We start from the raw sequence: 19,541 nt of genomic DNA, 5'->3' as shown, positions 1-19,541 counted from the left end.
AATGGCGTGGCGGAACGTCAGAGGTGGGTGACGTCACGTACCAGGAAACTATAAAGCCTTCCCAAAAACAGAAAGCGAAAGCTTCGTAAGGTCTGAAGTAGTTGCTGACAGGCATGAAGGAGATATGGCAAGGTGATGCAACGCTCGTTCCCTCTTCAGGGAACCGAGGTTACAGTCGTACCTGAGGTCGTTCCCTTTCAAGGGAACTCACGTTGCGTCGAGATTGACGCTATGGGAACATCTATACTAACGCCACCATAGCTACCAATGTCTGTCCTGTGTGAAATCATGAAGAGCAGCACTAGGATGACAGAACCTGAGACCAAAAGCGTCTAATACCCGTACTGGGCAAAGCAAATTATTCGTCTCCTGGTCCGCATTTTGAAAGGGAGGAGGACAGAAGGCCTGCAGTACAATAGGTCTAGCCACATTAGTGGGGACATTGGGGATATAACCCGGTCTTGGATGCAGAAATGCCTTGACCATACCGGGTGCAAACTCTAAACACGACGGGGCAACCGACAGTGCTTGAAGATCCCCTATTCTCTTTAGAGAAGAAATAGCAAGGAGGAAGAGAGCCTTCAGAGTCAGAAACTTAGCCGGAACCTCCTCAATGGGCTCAAAAGTGGCCAGGGAAAGGCCTTGCAGAGCAATTGACAAATCCCATGGAGGCACCCTAGAGCGAACTGCAGGCCTCAGCCTCAAAGTGCCACGAAGGAAACGAGATACCTAAGGGTCTTTCCCCACAGACATTCCACCCAAAGGAATGTGGTAAGCACCTATGGCCGCCACATAGACCTTTAAAGTGGACGGGGTCAGACCTGCAGTGAACCGCTCTTACAGGAACTCCAGCACTGTACCAACTGGGCAGTTAACTTGGTCCAACCGATGGTCACTACACCAGGAAGTGAAAACTCTCCACTTCAAGGCATAAAGTTTCCTCGTGGAGGGAGCTCTGGAATGTAGAATGGTCTCTACGACCTCAGTCGAGAGACCTGACTCTATGAGCTGGGCCCCCTCAGAGGCCAAGCCCACAGCTTCCACAGTTCTGGTCGGGGGTGAAATATCGAGCTCTCCGCTTGGGACAGCAGGTCCCTCCTGACTGTTAGCTCCAGGGGAGGCCCGTCGAGGAGAGACACAAGATCGGGGAACCATACTCTGCCCGGCCAGCGCGGGGCAACAAGAAGTAGGTGAATCCGGTCCCTGCGAACTCTCTCCAGAACTCCCGGGAGCAGAGCGATAGGGGGAAAAGCGTACAGACGCAGCCTCGGCCACGTCTGTACCATAGCATCCAGTCCCAGAGGAGCTGGATGCGTGAGGGAGAACCAACGTGAACAGTGAGTTGTCTCTCGAGACGCAAACAGATCCACTTGTGCTTGGCCAAACTCACTCCATATCAGCCCCACCACGACGGGGTGGAGCCTCCATTCCCCGGGCCTCAGCCCCTGTCTCGACAGAATGTCTGCTCCTAAATTTTGGACCCCAGGGATGGACCACAAGAGGATATGGCGAGCCAGATTGCATAGTGGGTGTGAGCACAAACCCCCTTGGTGATTTATATAGGCGACTACCGAAGTGTTGTCCGTATGTACGAGCACATGGTGTCCCCTGAGCTCTGTGATGAAGCTCCTCAGAGCCCGGAAAACAGCCAACATCTCCAGGCGATTTATATGCCATGAACGATGATGGTCTTCCCACAGACCTTGAGATGAGCGACCCTCCAGAATCGCTCCCCAACCCATGAGGGAAGCATCTGTCGTTAGCAGTTTGCGACGACAAGGAGGTCCCAACACCGGGCCTTGGGACAGGAACCAGGGTTTCTTCCACATAACCAAGGCACGTAGGCATCGCCGCGTGACCTTGATTGTGCGAAATGGGTTGCCCCTCGGGGAGAACCCCCTGGTCCTGAGCCACCACTGCAGGGGCCTCATGTACAACAGTCCAAAAGGTATCACATTGGAAGCTTCTGCCATGAGAACCAACAGTCTCTGGAACTGTTTGGCAGTGAGTAGCTGGCCTAGCTTCACACATTTCACAGCTGCAAGGAGGGACTCTATGCGTGGAGGAGACAGGCACGCCTGCATCAGCACTGAGTCCCAAACTACGCCCAAAAAAGTGGTCCTCTGGAGAGGAGTGAGCACACTCTTCTTGGCGTTCAGCCGTAACCCCAACTCTTTCATATGTGCAAGAACGACATCTCGATGTTGAACTGCCAACTGATGCGACTGAGCTAAAATCAACCAATCGTCGGTATAGTTCATTATGCGAATGCCCTGGAGGCGCAGAGGCGCCAGAGCTGCATCCACGCATTTTGTGAAAGTGCGGGGTGATAGTGCTAGACCGAATGGAAGAACTCGATATTGGTATGCTTTGCCCCCGAAAGCAAACCTCAGGAACTTCCAGTGACAAGGACTGATAGAGATATGGAAATATGCGTCTTTGAGATCTATCGTGACAAACCAGTCCTCGGACCTGATTTGTGGCACGATCTGTCTCAGTTTTAACATCTTGAATTTGAGTTGCATCACAGACTCGTTCAGAACTCGAAGATCCAGAATGGGACGCAAACCCCCGTCCTTTTTTGGAACTATGAAATACCGACTGTAGAACCCGGTTTCCCTGTTGGAGGGAGGTACATATTCTATGGCCCCCTTCTCTAACAGAGTGTTCACTTCTTGTTCCATAACCAGAACCTGCTCGGGGTCCACCACTGTGGGTAGGACCCCCATAAACCGAGGTGGGCGAAAGCCAAACTGTATTTGATACCCTTTCCCTACGGTCTGCAGGACCCAACGAGAAACATTTGGCAGTAGCTTCCACGCTGCCAAAGATTCCACTAAAGGTATCAGTCTCTCGAGACTGACTACTGGGTTTTGTTGTTGTTGAGTAGTCGGTTCGTCGCCCTGTAACGGCGCACCAGCAGGGAACGACTGAACGGACTGCTCTAACACCCTCCTCAGAGGGGGCGGGCATCCCGAGGCCACTACGTTTCCGGGTGGTCCTTGAGATATGTGCTCGCCGGAGACCGCTGCGCCCTGAAACACCGAAGGTGGCAGGGTTGGCAGAACGGTCCCCTGAGGGCACCAAAGAGAAACGGGCACCGTAAGAGGAGGTGTCGACCGCTCTACTTCGGGGGGGACTACCCTCATGGTCCTGAGCCCTCGAGCGTCAGGATCTTTTCCCCGCAGCCTTCTTAGCGGTAATAACGGTCCTCAGATCCGCTCTACCCTTCGAAGGCTGGGGTTGAGAACGTCCTCCCTGTCCCCAAGATCTTTGTGGGGGAGCACGGGAGGAAACGCTCTGCTTTTGAGATGCCCTATGGTAGCTCGAAGTCTGAGGCTGTTCCCGCACGGCAGCCTCAGTATGTGAGCGACGGGGGAGCAATTTTTGGAACGCTGCAGCGTGTTTAGAAGCTTCTTGAAATTTCTCAACTGCAGTGTTGACAGCGTCACCAAATAACCCAGACGTAGCAACTGGTGCATCCATTAATAAGTTCTTCTCCTTATCTTGAATGTTGCTTAAATTGAGCCACAGATGCCTCTCAGTAGCCACCAGGGCTGCCATAGACCGGCCGATAGATTTAGCCATCTCCCTTGTTGTGAGATCTGATATTATCTCAACTCCTGATTAGCCTTATAGTAACTAAAGTTATCTATAATAGCCTTGCGCTGTCAGGTCAGATTTATAGGGTTGCTTTCCTTTGGCTTGTCTAATACATATCAGCAAATCTAGGAATATTAATACCCTAAAGTAAACAATACAAGACTTTTTGTATCAAACCTATAGATCAAAGTTCATGCTTACCTTCCAGCAGAATTTCATCCAAGGTCGGCTTCGTTGAAGATGAGCACTCTTATATTTTATTATAAATCTGCTCTGCTGCTATCTGATATAAAACTATATTGTGAAGAGCTGAGAATATGAAATAGAACAGTACTTGTCTTTATAAAATAAAATTTATTTATACAAAAGATTAAGATACTGGTTATACAATACAAAAATGGTTAGCAAATCAACAAAAGGTTACAGGTTGTAATAATTGCAGCTCTATCCGGTTTCAGGGCAGTCCTGAGTACGGATTCACAATGACTAAAATACCTTATATTCAGTAGCAGCAATATTGAATTACTTGTTCTCGTCCGAGGTCTACAAGTTAAAATATTCAGCGGAGCCAGATCAATCAAAGAGTCTGAAATATAAGCTGAAAAGGTGTTAAGTCCTTTTCAGGGCTAAAAGACAGCAAAATCAAAAAGCAAAGCCTCATACAGAAGCACTCATATATATAGGAACGTTTTGTTACATCAGTTCCTGTGCCTAGTGTTAGGTTGTTTCCCACAAGAAGTGAAAACATGTGACATCCATAATTCATGCAACAATGTGACTTTTAGTACTCCATTTGTGGCAGGTCTAATGAGATATATCCTGCCTGCAGGTGGCTGATTAATTCATTTGAGCTCGTCCTATCAGTGAGCTGTAGTAGCGCATATAAAAAAGCTGGTTAGAGTGTATGGTGCCATGAGGCACCGCCCCTTCCCGTGTCGTCATTCAGGGCGACATGCAAGCTTTCGCGGCTGGCATTCGGCTGAGGTTGTACTCTTGATGGTCAGAGTATGGTTGTTTATACTTCATGTCCGGAATGCTTAGTTATTGCCGACGCGCACGTTGTTCACCTGATAGATGGGATGAGCCCACATGCATGTTGTCTGCCTGACTGAGTTAGTCCCCAGAGATCGCACCTAAAAGGTATGTAGTTTTAAAATTGCGCCTACGTTAAATGGCAATCTGTTGAGAGAAACAGCTTTTATTAATTGTTAGCAGTTAAATCACAGAGTTTGTCTGATTGTTTATTTGTAAATTTATAGATGTAGTACGGACCAACGGGTCGCATCTGCACCACCGATTAGTTTCTGTGCGGTTGACTGCGTGGGACTATTTCTGGAGGCGCTGCTGCTTTGCTGCTCTGCTGCTCTGCTGCTTTGCTGCTCTGCTGCTCTGCTGCTTTGCTGCTTTTGCTGTTACTTTGATCCGCTGTGGACAAAGGACTGAAAACACTGTCCTTTGTGTTTATTTTAGTGTGTGTCTTCATGTGAGCCCTTTATTTCGGGGTTGTCTCTGTGTCCTGTGACACCAGGAAAGTTTTCTTTTCATTTGTATTAGTTTTTATTTTGTATTTTGACTCAGAATTTTGTAATATGTTTAACGTGAAACTGAACATCTCTACTCCAATTTCTGTCTCTTGGAGTGACAGTTCTGAGTGTGTTTCAACAGTGACAGTTCTGAGTGTGTTTCAACAGTGACAATTCTGAGTGTGTTTCAACATTGAAAATTCTGAGTGTGTTTCAACAGTGACAATTCTGAGTGTGTTTCAACAGTGACAATTCTGAGTGTGTTTCAATAGTGACAGTTCTGAGTGTGTTTCAACAGTGACAATTCTGAGTGTGTTTCAACCGTGACAATTCTGAGTGTGTTTCAACAGTGACATTTCTGTTCCAGGAGCTGAGTGCACAAAGCAGGGGCGGATTGTTGGTGGTGGTCTCCCTCACGAGTGTGGTGTGCTGAGTGGTGTGAGTGTGTGTACTTGTGTGAGTGTATATGCACAGGCGTACGGAAAAGGTGACTTGTCGTGGAGGCCTTATGTGCCCTTATCCACTGCTCTGCCTCGGCTCCTGTCCTGCTGACTCAGGTCGCTCCATGTGTGCTCGTGGAACCACAAAATTGTCTACATTGAGTGCTGTTGATGTTTGTGCATTTTATATTGATTATTTATCTTTAATAAAACAAATTTATATTTTTGTACCCACGTCTCCTGCCGCCTTACTGTGGACGAACCTGTGTTTCCTTAAATAACAAACTATATTTTATTGTCCCTGGCAAGATTCCAGGGTGGCGTAGTCGTTAGCAGAGATAATTTATGCTTAAAATCATTTCATCCCATCCTCGTGCCGCTACACATTGTTTTAACTCTTAGAATTCTGTTACCACAAATGTGTATTCATCTCAGCATTCTTTCTACCTTTCCTTCTTTTCCATCGTGGGAATCGTTGTGTATGTGTTCTAGAGTATAGATTTGGAAATGGGGATGTATTTGTTAGCGCATCATACATTTCATTGCTTATAGCATCTTCTCTTGCACCCTCAAAACTGGACAATTGCAGTGTTTGTTCCATCATCGGGACGGAAGAAACCGCATTGCGTGCTTCCAAACCCTGATGACAGACATCGGGTCTATCAGGTAAGGGCTGAGATAGGGCAGAGCCCGTCTCAGACCCCGCTGATAGATCCATTTGCGAGCCCCAGGACTGAGATCGCCTCAGTGCCTCGGCAGCAGCGGGACCCGAGCCCTGGGGAACGCGAGCTTCCCGGAAGAAACTCAGCCGGGATCGGAGCGAGCGCATGGGCAGCGCCTCACAATGCACACAGCCAGCAGCCTCGAGTGCTGACTGGGCATGCTCCTCTCCCAAACAAACAATGCACAGAACGTGAGTGTCCCTACCCGTAATAAAACGCGGGCAGGGATGCACACACATTCTGAACTGATCGCTGGATTGCATAATGGTGACAAGACAACAATAAATAGACAGAGACAGATTTCACATAAAGCGCTACTGAAGACACAGAAGCTTTCGCTTTCTGTTTTTGGGCAGGCTTTATAGTTTCCTGGTATGTGACGTCACCCGCCTCTGACGTTCCGCCACGCCATTGGACTGATTTTACATGTGCTTCAAGACATCATCACGCAAAGCATTCCCATAGCGTCAATCTCGACGCAACGCGAGTTCCATTGAAAGGGAACCCGGGATTTTCTTTAAGCCCCGATCTTTATAAGTTGGGGTGTGTCAGTGAGCAACATGGCGGAATACCACAATACTAAAAGGTATTTAGCAGTGATATTGTCAGGCTTTTCTATTTACAGCGAATGAAGCTAATTGCCGGCACAGAATATGATGCATTATAATATGACAATGTAATACGTAACGGCAAAGTTTGCAGTGGCTTCATAAATTAATTTAAAACAAAAAAGCAAAGCACACCTGATGCACCTGATTATTTGTTCTTAATTTTTTAGAACTAGAGTTTAAGAACCTTGCTGTATTTTTGTGTAATTAATTAAGAGAAAGTACACCGCCATCTTACTCCGACAAAAGTGACTTGAACACACCTGCTGTCGTAAACACGACTTATCACCTCGTAAGTAGGCTACTCGAACTTCCCAGGAGGACTTGAATGCACCATAACACTGCTCGTCAATTTCAAAATGTTTGAGATGACCAATCAAATCAAAATAGGCGGGCTTTATGTTCACAGAATGCCTCGAGCCGAGCCGACCGTGAATTCCAGCGCTCTCAAGAAGATAGAGAGAAGGTGATGGAGATGAGAGAGAAAGAGCAGGTATTGTATACTGTGCCCAGGATGATGTTAACATTATTACAATGTATTCCTATTTAACACAGATATACTGTATGTTCTTTGCTAATTACAGTGGAAACTAAACTCAATTTAACAAACAAGCACCTATTAAATAGATTGCCATTTTTATTGTATAGGCTAAATATAGGCTAGGCTATATATTTGTATACCTTGAATGTGTTTGAATATTGAACCATTAATTGAAGTTGAACAGATTAGTCCAAAAACATTGATTAATTCAGAAAAGAAACAAGTTGCTGAAACCGTTCTTTGATGCTCATGGATTGCATTGGCATTTGACTGAAATGTAACATCTATGCAAAATAATCCTTGTAACATTTCTCATTTAAGGCCATTCCTGTTTGGAATATGTGATTGTGTATTGTCAACAATAAGCATAAACATTCTGAATTTCCATTTTGCAGTGTGGATCATTCATTGCAACATTTAAACTGATTATCATGTTTAAGAATCTATAATCTTCTTGACAAATAATTTATGCCACTGCCCACTGACATGCTCCTAAAGCTACTATTATCAAAAAATGCCTTCAAACATCTTAAAATGCATGTGTAGATCAGGAAAATTAGGCATGTCCTCAGAGATTTGTCGGCTGCACATCCATGATGTGAATCTCCCCTTCCACCACATCCCAAATGTGCTCTACTGGATTGAGACTGTGGAGGCCATTTGAGAATTGTGAACTCACTGTCATTTTCAAGAATGTTGCAGCAGAAATCGAGACTCGCCAGATTACAATCTTCTATTCTCCAAATTTGGTGAACCCAAACAAATTGTAGCCTCAGTTTCATGTTCTCAGCTGACAGGAGTGGCACCAGTGTGTCCCGGTGTGTGCTGTAGCTCATCTGATTCAAGGTTCGACGTGTTGTGTGTGTTTAAAGATGCTCTTCTGCAGACCTCGGTGGTAACAAGTGCTTATTTGAGTTACTGTTGCCTTTCTATCGCCTCAAACCAGTCTGGTCGTTGTCCTCTGACCTCTGGCATCAAGAAGGTATTTTCGCCAGCAAAACTGCTGCTCACTGTATATTTACTCTTTTTTAGAAAATTCTCTGTAAACTCTAGATAAAGTTGCCCTTGAAAATCCCAGTAGATCAACAGTTTCTGAAATACTCAGACCAGCCCATTTGGCACCAACAACCATGCCACATTCAAATACACTTAAATCACCTTTCATCCCTGTTCCGATGCTCAGTTTGAACTTCAGCATATTGTCTTGACCATGTGTGCACGCCTAAATGCATTGAGTTGCTGCCATGTGATTGGCTGATTAGATATTTGTGTTAACAAGCAGCTGAACAGGTGTACCTAATGTAGTGGTCGGTGAGTGTATATCACACTCATCTCCCTCATAGAACCAGAAGTGTGCCCACAACATATTATAATGCTACTCTATCAGTCCAGAGTTGTTTTGAGAAATTCTTTCTCTTCATTGTACAGGATATTACAGTCTTAGCAGTCGCCACAGTCAGTCAGCTCCTGAGCGCAAGTCATGAGATGTACTCTTCTGTCGACCATGCTGCAATAAATGAGTAACAAAACATTTCACTGACACTGACATACAGAACCATCTCAACCAAATTCATAAGCACTTTCTTTTTGACCTGCTGTCTGACTTTGGATTGTGTTTGTTTAGACTAACACAGACTCTACAGAAACTCTCTCTGCGTGAGGAGTCAAATCCATTGCTGGTGCAACCGAACATGGCAGTGCTGTCACTGAAGGGGCAAACTCCAATCCGACAAGTGCAATTAACCTCTTTTAAAGGCAAGTTTTTGGCCATTTTGAAGCTTTAATATACAACAGAAGGTACATTCACGCAATGTCGAAAATTAAGAGATTACGAAATTAAGAGAGTCCTTGTAGAACTGGTAACTACATGTAAACTATTGTACTATTGTACCGGTATTGTACCCATTGTAACTTAATTTTAGTATTAATAATGTTGCATAGAAATGCATGATTCGGAGTCCAAGGATGTGAACATTTCACAATATTATTGTTTTTACTGTATTTTTGATCAAATAAATGCAAACTTTGTGAGCATAAGAGGCATCCAAAACCCTGAAAAATTCTATTCAAAACTTTTAACAGGTAATGTGGGTAAAGCTAAAATAAATATCATTTTGGACAGTTAGCGTGTTCCTAACAGTCATATTTATCTTCATTTCTTCAGGGCAGAGTGATACCTTTTCACCTGACAGAATAAAACTGGATACGACACAAGCTGAGATTTCCAAAGATAACATTGACCTTCAAATGAAAGTCAATTTCAGTGAAGGTCTACTTTCCCCCTTGTTTTATTTTGTGATTATTCCACATGAAATTATCGGTTGAAAGTGATATTTTAACTATAGTAACTTTTTTCACTCTTTCTGTAGATTTTGATAAAGATGTTGGGTTTGTCCTCTATGATAGTGATCAGTTCTTTCAGTCAAAAAGCTTTCAACCTTCTCTGGATACCAAGAGAAGAGTAATATCTGCTAACCTTCAAGAAAATCTTGGATTTGACCACATTGAGTTTGCATTCACACCATCGGTGAGCAGCTAGTCCAACATCACACTCTGGGCACACTTTTGTGGATTGCACCTTGCTGTAGCTTATTAATAATGAATAGAATAAAGAATAAAGAAAAAAAAAAACTTTCTCAGGCCTTACACTCTTAAAAAGAAAGGTTCAAAAAGGGTTTTTAAATTTTTTTAAAAAAATTTTAGTGATGCCATAGGAAAAAAAAAAGTTTGGTTCTGTGAATAGTTCTTAACTGTTTTTCTTCTTAGTGTGAAGAACATTTTAATATTCTAAATAAACTTTTTATACCATAAATAACCTTTTGTGCAATGGAAAGGAAGAACCTTTTGTGCAATGGAAAGGTTCCATGGATCCATAGATGCCAATAAAGAACCTTTTTTTTAAGAGTGTACCGCAGGAAGGAAGCATTTTTCTAAATAACTATAAAGTGATGTTCCTCGTTATCAAACACATTGAAAGAGGTCGGCACAAGTATGGTGTTCATGAATTAATACATTGTTGAACTTTCAGGTCGATGTCACACTATCCCTCAATGACTTTGCATGTGTGTTTTGGAGTTACACTAAAAATGACTGGAGCACAGAAGGCTGCACCAAAACAAATAACACTTCAGGTCTTGCAGTATGCAGCTGTAATCCGAAAAAATTTGAAAATGCAAACTTTGCCATTCTGATGGTGAGATATTTGCAACAGGATGTAAATAATTGATATTTGACACTCTGAAAAAATAAAGGTGGTTTTCAGAGCAGTGCCATAGAAGATACATTTTTGCTTCACAAAATAGCCTTTAACTGAACAGTTCTTAAAAGAACCATTTATTTCTTAGTGTAAAGAACATTTTTTTAATAATCAAAAATAACCTTTTTTTCCACTACATAGAGCGTTCTGATCAACAGAAAGATTCCATGGAATGCCAATGAACCAAAGATGCCAATAAAGAAGCTTTATTTTTAAGACTGTAAAGTCTACACTCTCTTAAAAATAAAGGTTCTTTATTGGCTTTGGTGGTTCCATGAAGAACTTTTAACATCCATAGAACCTTTCAACATTCTTTATAGTGGAAAAAGGTTCTTCAGATTAAATGTACACTAAGAAAAAAATCGTTCTTTTTAATAATTCACTTTATTAAAAACCTAAAAGGGTTCTTCTTTGGCATCACTGCAAAAAAAAAAAAACAACTCTGGAACCTTACATTTTAAGAGTGTATGATGCTGTGAATTAATAGCAATTTAACTAGAATTTTATGCAGCTGCCTTTTTCTGCAGACATTTTATATCAACTATCAGTATTCTGAAGCCTTGCACTGGATCAGCATCACCGGCTGCGCTCTTTCTATATTGGGTCTGTTTGTCACAGCTGTGTACCAAATCACAACCAGGTAAAGGATTACACTGTTGCTTACACGGCTATTGGCAGAAATGGCTTTTTGCAGTGGTGAAGCATTTTTTATAGCTTATATTCATACACTTTCCTTTGCAGGAAGTCAAGAGGAGGCAATCCTACTCTGCTAATGGTGAACATCTGCACGAGCATGACGGTTTTCTACCTTCTCTTCATCTTCGGCATAAACAACCCCGTCCAACATCTGAGTGTGGCAAAGTTGTCTGATCAGAACATAGTTCCTGAGTCAGACCTTCACAAGTACCCAGATGAGGGTCCCTGTACAGCATTTACAGCTCTGCTTCAGTACTTCCTGTTGGCCACGTTCACTTGGAACACAATGTATGGCATTAATGTCTTCCTCATCTTCAAAAACGGAGTGTCTGGAACACCCCCATGGTTTCCAAAGGTCTCCTTGGCTACTGGATGGGGTACATTGAATTTATTTACAGTATGGGTTAAAACGATACATGTTTAAATGCAGGGCCGTAGCTAGAGGATTCGGGGCCCCTTGAAAAAATATTGATGTGGGCCCCCACCACCCTCCACCAATATCATATACTGTACAATTAGAGCTGTAAGGATATGCGATATGAAACCTAAATCGCGACACTTAGACCCACGAACCTGTGTCGCGGTGTGAGAAGGCAGAATCGCGACACACCCTTTCCAACTCCCAGAGTTATCCTTCCCGTCCAGATCCAATGCTACCACATCTTTAAATTACAATTATTTTAAGTTAACATTATAAAATATGTAGACCTACACCACAAAACTAGTTGAGGATAAATTCTTAACAATTGGGCAATCCGTTACGGACATGACCGCTCTGAAAGCGGCACTAAAAGACTGCTTTTCACAGAGACCTCTAAAATTTTCACAGAGACCTCAAACAGAAAGCACAAAGCCTTTCTATAAAGTGAATTTCGTTTTGTATTAATTATTTAGCATTATCTATTTTAACCATGCATTTCAAGCATGTTGACCCATTAGGTCTAGATAATCGCCAAAAGGTTTACAGTATGTTTACGAAGGTAACAAAGGTTGAGAGGCTTCAGAAATAACTCATCTTCCTTAAACTAAAAAACAATTAAACTAAAAAACAAGTCTTGCTTGAGTAGAAAAAAACACACTAATGACTCAGCGAGAAGATATTATAAAACTGCATTTCAAATAATTGTTTAATTTTATTGATCAAGTTGCTTTATTGCATTGTACATGACTGAATAAAAAAAAAAAATCCGTATTTTCTAACTACTTTTCCAAAAAAGAAAGAAAGAAAGAAAGGTAATGTATTGTAAAGGTAAAGGTAGTGTAATGTATACACCTTGTGTATATTGTTATCAACCAAAATTTTAAAGAAAATTGCAAAATAGTTTTTTGCCTATTTCACCCATCCCTGCATCCTTAGACTAAACCCTAAATATGAAATAATATTCCCAGTGTTAACAATCACACTAATATACAATGCCATTAAGTGTCAATAAATATTTTTCTCTTTAGGTCTACCAGCTGTTATTGTTGGTATCTCATTGGGTTTCACCTACAGTGTGAAGGAGCCTTTAGGTTATCGCCAAGAAGAGTTGTAAGTAACAGATATTTCAATTTGTAAAACTTAAATTTATTACTTTAATGCCCAGTTTCACAGACAAGGCTTAAGCCTAATCTCAGACTAAAATGCATGTTTGAGCTGTTTTAACTGAAAGCAACTTGCACTAACATATCTTAAAATATGTCAGTGCCATTGTTTTGTCTAAGGGTGCTTTCACACCTGCCTCATTTAGTTTGGTTGAATCGCACTAGAGTTCGTTTTCCCCATTGGTGCGGTTCGTTTGGGCAGGTGTGAATGCGGCAATCGCACTCGGGTGCGCACCAAAAGCGGACCAAACAAGCGTACCGAGACCTCCTCGAATAGGTGGTCTCGGTACGCTTTGAAACGAACTCTGTAGTGATTCGTTTGTGGTGAGAATGTGGTCCAACCTCGAACAGAACCAACTGCCAAACAACTGCGCATTTTTGGACTAAACCAGTTGCCGTAGTCAGCTGCGCTAGGCATTATGGGATGAGGAGAAATGTTTTGCACTTTAAGCAAGCTTGCAGCTTGCAGCTTGCAGCTTGCAGACAAACTTGGAGTTGTGAGGAGGTGCGGAGCCTGATAGAAATTATTAACATTATTTTCAAGCCGCATCCTCGCTTCATTCTCAAATATTATTGTTTGTCTAAAGTGGTGTAGACTATATAATAAAATATGACCAAGGATACAATCAGCCCACGCAGTCGTCTCTCCATAGTAAACAGCGGCGTGTTGTCTGCCGGATTTTCCACCTCTTTGTTTACTTCTGGGAGTTCTGTTGGAATTTTCCTGCACGTTAATTCTGAACAATCGAAGTGCAGTTATGGAAATGCATTCAAGACACATCTGGGCAACGAGTGATGTGGGTGTTGTCACGTGACTGCATTTTGTTTTGTTTTGTTTTATCAACTCATAAATTGATTTGGACCAGAGCGATCAGTGTGGTGTGAAAAGGAACCCAAACGCCTGAAAAATGCTACAAAGTATGATTTTTCGCCCTTGGTCTGGACCAAATGAACCGAACTACAGATGTGAAAGCACCCTAAAGATGCACACTAATGTTTTAGTCAAAAGTCTTGTAGACACATATTTAGTATGTGTTTTGTGGCCTTATTTCAGAGACTTAAATTTTATTTTTTTCAATAACCATGCATAAACATTTACATTTCATTTAGCAGACGCTTTTATCCAAAGTGACTTACAAATGAGGAGAGCAGTAGAAGGAATTAAACTAACTATAGGACAACAATATGCAAGTGCTGTGACCTTTCCCAGTTTCCCCATGTCTTTAAAAAAAAAAAAAAAAGATTTAGAATAGAAGAGAAAAGAAAAGAATGTGTAAGCATCAATGGATCAAGTGTTGCCAAAAAAGATGCGTCTTCAACTGTTTCTTGAAAATGGCTAAAGACTCAAAGTAGCTCGAGTTGGGCAGGTCATTCCACCAGCAGGGAACAGTCAAGGTGAAGGTCAGAGAAAGAGATTTTGTGCCTCTTTGAGATGGCACCACGAGGCGATGTTCACTTGCAGAACGCAACTGGACGTGACGACCTCCTGAACATCAGTGATGTAAGAAAGACAGCGGTCATTAACGACGAGCTACTGAGACTGAAGGTAGATATAGCAGCTCTGCAAGAAACACGCCTGGGTGAATCGGGATCTTTGAAAGAGAAGGATTACACCTTCTTCTGGCAAGGAAAGAGTGCTGAGGACCGCAGAAAGCACAGAGTAGGGTTTGCAGTGAGGAACACCTTGTTGGAGATGGTTGAACTAGGTGACAAAGGATCAGAATGCCTGCTAATTCTCTGCCTCCATACCTTTAAGGGGCCACAGTTACACTCATCAGTGCCTATGCCCCAACCTTGACCTCCATACCTGAGGCAAAAGACGAGTTCTACACCAACATGAATGACGCCATCAAGAACATCCACAGCAGAAGCTTCCTCCTTGGGTTCCTTCGGAGTTGGCAAGATAAACGAGAACAGGCAGCGCCTGTTGGAGCTTTGCTCTTAGCATGGCCTCTGCGTGACCAACTCCTATTTCCAGACAAAGCCACAACACAGAGTGTCATGGTGGCACCCTCGATCCAAGCACTGGCACCAGCTAGACATGGTCATCGTCAGACGTACAAGCCTCAAGTATGTGCTTCTCGCCCGCTCATACCACAGTGCTGACTGCGACTCCGATCACTCACTGGTATGCTGCAAGATCAAGCTGCTACCAAAGAAACTCCACCGCTTCAAACAAGAAGGGAAGCCATGCATTGACACGACTAAGATGCAACATCCAGAGAAGCTTGAGGAATTCACAAAGTCTCTTGAGGATGCTCTGTCAGTAGGCTACCCATATAACACTGCTTTCATGTCATGGAACCACCTGGGTGAGGCAATTCAGAAATCAGCTCTTGCTACCTATGGGAGAAAGACCTTCAAGGACTGCAACTGGTTTGATGTTGCGGAGGTGTAACTGGCCCCTGTTATTGAAGCAAAGCGTGCTGCCCTTGCTGAATACAAGCGCTCACCAGGCTGAAAAGCCCTTCAAGCACTCATATCAGCCAGGAGCAAAGTACAGCAGACAGCAAGAAGATGCACCAACGAGTACTGGTAGGAGCTCAGTCATGATATTCAGAATGCAGCAGCAACAGGTATCATCAGGGGCATGTACAAGGGCATCAAGAAAGCTCTCGGACCAACTCAAAACTGCACCCTGAAAACCAGCTGCGGAAAGGTGATCACCGACAAAACCAAGCAGATGGAGAGATGGGTGGAACACTATTCAGAGCTCTACTCCAGAGAGAACATTGTTGTCACCTCAGCACTGGACGTCATCAATCCTCTACCCACCATGGAGGAGTTAGACGCTGAACCAACACTGGCAGAACTCAGCAAGGCTATCAACCGCTTAGCCTGCAGCAAAGCCCCTGGGAATGATGGCATCTCCAGAGACCTGATCAGGCACTGCAAGACCACCCTTTTGCAGCCTCTATTTAACATCCTTTGCCAGTGTTGCAGTGAAGGTGGTGATTCACAAGACATGAGAAACACCAAGATTGTCACCCTGTACAGGAACAAAGGCGACAGGAGCGACTGCAACAACTACAGAGGCATCTCCCTCTTGAGCATCGTGGGCAAACTGTATGCAAGAGTGATGTTTGTGCGTCTTCAACAGCTGGCAGAACGTGTTTACCCGAGTCCCAATGTGGCTTTCGTGCAGAACATTCTACAGTGGACATGATCTTCTACCTTCGCCAACTACAGGAGAAGTGCAGGGAACAGCAGAAGCCCCTCTATGTCACCTTCATAGACTTGACTAAGGCCTTCGACCTGGTTAGCCGGGATGGGCTCTTCAACATCCTCCTGAAGATCGGATGCCCACCGAAGCTTCACAGCATGATCAGATCTTTTCACGACGGTATGAAGGCAACCATCCAGTACGATGGCAGCATGTCCGAACCATTTGATATCAAAAGCGGCATGAAGCAAGGCTGTGTCCTTGCTCCAACCCTCTTCGGCATCCTCTTCTCCCTTCTTCCGAAACATGCTTTCAGGAATTCAACCGAAGGGGTGTACATGCACACAAGATCAGATGGCAGACTCTACAACATTGCAAGACTCAGAGCAAAATCCAAGGTGCGTGAGATCATCATTGGAGATATGGTCTTTGCCGATGACGCAGCAGTCACCTCTCACACTGAACAAGATCTACAGTGTCTGATGGACAGATTCTCCCAGGCCTGCAAAGACTTCAGTCTAACCATCAGCCTAAAGAAGACCAACGTGCTGGGCCAAGATGTGGACACACCACCTGTCATTACCATCAACAAATACGAACTTGAAGTGGTCCACCAGTTCACCTACCTTGGTTCCACCATCAGCGACAACCTGTCTTTAGCCCTCTCGGGACGGATTGGGCGGTACCGCCCAAAATGGCATCCTTTTACAAATGTGTAATTATCTTAAAAACTATTAATGATAGAGAGATGCGGTCTTTAACGACGAGCTACTGAGACTGAAGGTAGATATAGCAGCTCTGCAAGAAACACGCCTGGGTGAATCGGGATCTTTGAAAGAGAAGGATTACACCTTCTTCTGGCAAGGAAAGAGTGCTGAGGACCGCAGAAAGCACAGAGTAGGGTTTGCAGTGAGGAACACCTTGTTGGAGATGGTTGAACTAGGTGACAAAGGATCAGTATATTCCACACGCAAAGACCAATGGAAAAATTGCCGCTGGGAGGAATATTTTTCTTACCCAATCAGAAGAAGGTTACCATGACTTATTCTAGCTAATCAGAGGACTCTGTAGCCTTGCAATGGGTGGTACTATAGTAAGTGATATGATGCAAACAGCCGCGTCGAGTGGAGAAGGAGACAGAGCGAACGGAGCAGCGTATTATACACAGAGATTTATATGAGAGACAGAACGATTATAATATTTATATATATTAGCTTTATTTAATATTTATAGCATATTAGCAATTATAGCATTATTATTTTATAGTTTTAGCACTTGTATGATGGCAAGCAGTGAAAGATTTACCTCAGAACAAGCTCTGGAACAATTACTGGAAAGTGACGTGGATAAATCCGAAGCTGACAGCTTTTTGAAAAAAAACGCTGTATATAAAGTTCATTATTTCATTGTTCTTTACACTTTTGATTGAACAATTACAAATATCTGTCTAGCAAAGGGTTTGAAAAATATATGTTTTGTTCAAAAACTGTTCTCTGTTGTGTGAGGTGTGATTTTCAGTAATAAATGACTAAAATAAAATTTTCGTTTTTGAAATTCTCTAGTTTATTGTAAATTTTTTACTCATACATCCTTTATAAACACATTACATGCATTCTTATGTTAGCTTAGGGTCTTCTGAATCCATAGATACCAAACACATGATGTTCCATCTCCATTAAATATGGTTTATAAGCCCAAATGTAAAAATAGAGAAAACGGACCAAAAAGGGCTTAGTCCCCAGAGGGTTAGATGCGGAAATCAACAAACGCATCGGAAAGGCCACAACAACCCTAGGACGACTGACCACTCGCGTCTGGGAGAACCCCAAGCTGACCACTCAAACCAAGATGCCAGTGTACAAAGCCTGCATAGTCAGCACCCTCCTGTATGGGAGTGAATCCTGGAAAACATATGCCAAGCAAGAGCAGAAGCTGAAAAGTTACCACATGCAATGTCTCCGCCGCATCCTTAGCATCAGCTGGAACAAGGTTCCCAGGTTCTTGCCATTGTCGGCCTCCCCACCATGTACACGCTGCTCAGACTGCAGTGGCTTGGCCACGTGCGCCGTATGGAAGACGAGCGGATACCCAAGGACATCCTTTGTAGTGAACTGGCATTCGGCAAAAGACCCCAAGGTCTCCCCCAGCTGAGATATAAAGATGTCTGCAAGCGTGACATGAAAGCCCTGGACATCAACACAGAGATCTGGGAGGACACTGCAGCTAACCGCAGCAACTGGCACTGCCTGCTCAAATAACAGCTAAATACAGGCGAGGAGAAGATCTTGAAACTAGCAGAAGAGAGGAGATCCAGGGGGAAGGCACGCGTGCACACGGACAGCCACCCACGACCAACTGCATCTGCACTTTGTGCAGCAAAGACTGTCACTCCCGCATCGGTCTCACCAGCCACCGACGATCAGAGGTGTAAAATACTTGAGTAATTTTATTTGATTACTGTACTTAAGTATTATTTTTGGGGATTTTTACTTTACTTGAGTACAATTAATAATCAATACTTTTACTTTTACTTAATTAGATTTTTTAAGAAGAAAAAAAAGTACTTTTTACTCCTTACAATTTTATTTACAGTCAAAAAGTACTTCTTTTTTGGAGATCACTTCATTCTATTTTCCCTTGCTATTACCAAACCAATTGAATTGCGCTAATGCACAGTTTAATTTAAATGTTATTTATTCTGCCAATGGGATTCGTTTTCACATTCCATGAAATTGGTCAGACATGTTCATTGGTCCTTTGGAAGTGATGTCATGTCACATCTATTATCACATTGCACAGCACCTTGACCTGGAAATTAGAGAAATTATAACAGTCAATCAGTGGAAGAAAATGGAGGAAGAACGTGATTCAGCTGCGAACACGGTCCAAAATCAGCCACAGGATCAAGAGCACCCGTGCCCGTACCTTAGCGAATTATTTTCTTTTAGTGGTAAAAGCATGTTTAGTGGATTGTTTAAAGCATGTTGCATACTGGCATTAGATAGTAGTCTTATAGTTTGATAATTAAATACAATTAAATACAAACAGTTCTAAAGCAGGATAAAACTTTGTATGTGCTTCATTCACTTCATGTTTTTAGAGATTAAAAGCTTAAACAAGAATCTCTAGTTTTCATTCTTGCTGTTACTTTTACTTCTTTAATACTCAAGTACAATTTTAATGTGGTACTTTTTTACTTTTACTCAAGTACGATTCTGGCTAGATACTTTTACTTTTAATTGAGTAAAATTTTCCCTCAGTACTTGTACTTTCACTTGAGTAACATTTTTGAGTACTTTTTACACCTCTGCCGACGATGCTGTTTTAGTCGCAACACCACAAACTCTTAGGGCGCAATATCCATGGTTGACAACGACCGAAGGAGGCCTACTACTACTTTTGTTC

This window comes from Scardinius erythrophthalmus, assembly GCF_964197995.2.
Source record: "Scardinius erythrophthalmus genome assembly, chromosome: 14".
Classification (NCBI taxonomy): Eukaryota; Metazoa; Chordata; class Actinopteri; order Cypriniformes; family Leuciscidae; genus Scardinius; species Scardinius erythrophthalmus.
This window is presented reverse-complemented; position numbering follows the sequence as displayed.